Here is a 4,149-nt window from a genome sequence, read left to right as displayed (position 1 = left end):
GTTGGGAAGATCCCCTGAAGAAGGGAATGGCAACCTACTCCAGGATTCTTGCCTGGGAAATCCCATGGACAGTGGAGCCTGGTGGGCTACAGTCCATGGGCTGTCAAAGAATTGGACACGATTTAGCCACTAAACACCAACAATGAAGTGTATCACTGGGTTCACAGTCTCTCCTCTAGGCTGAAACAGCTTGCCGTGGGAAACAGGGCTGATGGTGTTGGGAGTGCACAGAGTGAGTTTCTTCCCGTAACTCTGGGCCGTCTCCCATGTAGCCTTGCGCTTGCACCGTATTGATGTGAGATTATTTTCATTGGGATAAAACCCTGGGCTGTGTTAAAAGAGTAGTATGGGGTTGTTGTGATTACTTCTCAGCATAATCACAAAGAGCCCCCATGTGGCCCTCCAGCAAAGCCAACTGGAGCCCTTCCTTTCTGTGGTTTCTGTCAAGACAGCCTTTGTGTTTTAAGAGAAAGAAAAGGAAAGTGGCGTGCAAACGCATTCAGCGTGTCCCCCTCAGCACTTTCGTAAGTTTAATCCTCGCTGATGACTTGCAAATACAGAGGATACACAAACTTACTTTTGACCTTTGCAGTAAAGAAAGTCATCTATTTGCTCTGCTCTCACTGGTGTTAAGAGAAGTTACACTTGTGAATCCCTAATACATCAATGAGATTACAGACTCCTGGGGGAGCCATTTAATTTTTTTACAACTATACATATATATATATATATATTTTTTTAATGTTGAGCTGAAAGAAAGTAGAAAAAAAATTTAAAAACTGGATGTCCTGTATAAAGAACAACTTAGACTGACCTTGAGTCTTAGGTATTCTTTCTCAGAGCCCAGCTCCAGAGACTGGGCACCCAGGAGGGTCTGGTAGGGGGGGTGTTGAGTTGATGGGGCCAGTTACTGGAGCCTCATGCCTTCTGGGAAGGCTGGTTTGATAGTCTGCCTGAGTCCCCATCCTTTATCCCCACCCAGGGCTTCAGTCTTGCTCTTCGTCCTCTAATGGGACTGGCAAAGGCTCCTACCGCCCAGAGTCAAATAAGAGGCGGTCTTTCCTTATGTACCTGCTAAAGAGCAACCACCATGCTAGGTCCTTGAAATGCAGAGTTTCGCTCAATCCTCACCGGGGCTTCCCTAAGACCAGCAAGCCTGGTGTCCCCAAATCTCAGATGAGAACACCTGGAGAACACACAGATGACAGGGGAAAGTGACTGCAGTCAGACTGATTGCCAAGCTCAGATCATCAGTCTTTTCTTTTAAGGCACATAGCACGTGAGTTTGGCTCTGCTAACCACAAGTTCTTTGTCACAACCCACTTCTGTCCTTGTGGAGGGAAGGCACCATCGACAATATGTAAATGACGGATATGGTCACATTCTGCTAAAATTTTTCCTAAAAAAAGTGGGTAGCCAGGTTCAGCCAGTCATCCAGAGTTTGCTGACCCCTGTCCCTAAATGCTTGCTGTTTTTTGCTCCTCCAGGCTTTTCAGTGAGGACCTCAGGCTTTGGAGTCCCATAGAGCTGGGCTCACACTTAGACTCCGCCACTTGCTTGCTTTGTCATGTTGGAGAAATAAAGAAATAGCTATAGTCCATAGGGTCCAAAGAGTTGGACATAACTGAGCAATTGAAACAAAAGAGGCTTGTTGTCCACCACCGATGTGTGCTCAGAGTAAGCAGGGAATGTTCCAGGTCCATGGACCAGCTTTCAATCCAGTCTCTGTCTCCAAAAGAGCAATTTGGCATCAGGGAACAAAAGTCAGAAACTTACAATAGGAATTCATGCCGCTAAGATCCCAGGGAACATGGGGTCCGATACTAAAAAATATGAGGAAAGCAAGGCGTTTTAAAAATGCTTTTTAGAGCAGGTAAGAGACACAAAGAGCCCCTCACTGCTTTACACTTGTAAGGAGACCCCTGCTGGACTCCCAATTCTAATCTGCAGTAAAAAGCCACAGGGCTTCTTGTTCCCTTGACTTGCTTTCTTGTTTCACCAGAGCCTCTGGCAGGAAAACTCAAACCAGAGAGGCGCCTTAGAATTGGCTTCAGCAGGGACTTCTCTGTCAATCAGCTGCTGAGACGAAACATAAAGGTGGCGACATGACACAGTTTGTTTTTGATTTCTTTGTCTTCTGATGCGATCGTCCTAGAGGAACCACGGCCATCAACTGTGTACTCACAGCTCCCTTAGGTACAGAGCTCTGGAAAATTAAACCGTAGAATCAGATTGAAATAATGGTAATGGTGGTTATGAGAACACAGAGGCCTGGAGGGACTGGGGTCCTGGCTGAGCTCACAGAGGCAGGGTAAATGGGGTGGGTCATCTCGTTTAACAACGGAAAAATGGTGTCGTGTGCACGGATCTATTTGTTCCTTCCTCTTCTATCACCTGTCTTGTCGTTGTTTAAGTGCATTTATTAAGCTCACATAGTTTAAAAGTCCAGGGGTCTTTTGGTTTCAGGTAGGGCTAGATCCAGGAAATTCAAACTATGCCATTAGAGTTTAGTCTGTGTGTGTCTGTTTCCTCCCCACCCCCCACCTTTCTACCTGTATCTCTCGCTTACTTATTCATGAAGAAGTTAAAAATTAAAAGGTCTCAATGACAATAACATCCCACACTGAGGTACAGAGCTAGGTGGGGGTTAGTCAAAGAAGATATGCTGAAGGAGGAAGTATCTGAGTTTGCGATTGTAACCCCCAGGGAGGAGAGTGATCTAAAGAGGTATTGTTCAACCTGTGGTCTCTGAACACCCACCCACAACACCCATCTGCTGTGCTTGTTGGTCATGCTGCAGTTTCCTGGGCCTCGTCCCAGACCAGCAGAATGAGATTCCTGGAGGGGCGAGGCCCTGCTATGCGTTCCTTCAGCATGATCCATCTGGATGTTGTGTGTGTTCCAGTTTAAAGCAACCTTCCTGAGTCGTGTACACAGACCACCCTGACTTGGCAGTGAGTTGTGCTGGAGGCAGACAGCCTCCCTGAGGCCCTAAATTATGGCCTCCTCTTTTTCATGCAGCAGTGCAGAAAGCATGGATATCTTGTGAAGAGCCCACTCTAGGTAGGCATAGTAGATATGAAATGCACAGGAAGTTTCCATGAGTTCCTTTCAACTATCATTGCAATTTTGGAGAAGGAAAGTGTAATGTCCCTAACTCATGTATCTTCTTGCTCTACGAGATCCTAGTGTGGGCTCTGAAGGGAGGTGGCTAGATTCACAATTCCTGCTCTGCCCCTTATGTATAGTCTGAGTGATCTTGAGAAAGTGATTAACATCTGAGTCTCAGTTTTCTCATGGGCAAGACTTGTCCCCCAGATGGTGGGTGAGGATTAAGAGATGAATCTTTGGAGGCATTTAGCATGCTGTCTGACATCTAATAGGTGCTCAGTACACCTCAACCACTGTGATTTCATTGTTCTTATCAGTACTTGATCTATTTCTGCCCAGAGAGGAGAAATAAGATTTTAATCTGAGAAAGCTACCAGACTTCTACCTCTTCTGCAAACTACCATAGGGTCAGTAGAACCTTAGGGAAAGATTGGGCTTCTATTAGCTTCTCTGCTGGCCTTAGTTATGTAAAATTAATTGTGGATAATCATACAGAAATGATAATGAATATTTAGTTCATTTCCATCTGGGACTTAACAGAGCATGGTGGTGAAGAACAAAAGTTTTGGTGCAAAACAGATACACGTGTGAGCCTGATTCTGTCACTTACTAACTCTGTGACCTCGGGCAAGTTACTGAACCTCTCTCAGTTTTCTAGTCCATACAATGGGGAGAATAATAGGATTCTTCTCTTTGGCTCGTTGTGAGGATTTACTGGTTGCTGGAAGTAAATCACCTACTTGCTCCATAGAAAGTACTTTACCATCTCCACCACCAACCTCTACCACCATCTTCAAAGACTGTCAACTGGGGTGTCTGTGTGCTCCATGTACTGTATGGAAAGAGACCTTAGTTGGGTTTAATATTTTTTGTATTTTAAAATGGTTATGGAGTAAGTTTTTAAAGCTTCAGTTCAGTTCAGTCGCTCAGTCGTGTCCGACTCTTTGCGACCCCATGAATCGCAGCACGCCAGGCCTCCCTGTCCATCACCAACTCCCGGAGTTCACCCAGACTCATGTCCATCTAGTCGGTGATGCC

Source organism: Bison bison, unplaced genomic scaffold, assembly GCF_000754665.1.
Source record: "Bison bison bison isolate TAMUID 2011002044 unplaced genomic scaffold, Bison_UMD1.0 scf7180017864304, whole genome shotgun sequence".
Taxonomy (NCBI): Eukaryota; Metazoa; Chordata; class Mammalia; order Artiodactyla; family Bovidae; genus Bison; species Bison bison.
The sequence above is the reverse complement of the archived record's forward strand: the minus strand, read 5'-3'. Positions refer to the sequence as shown.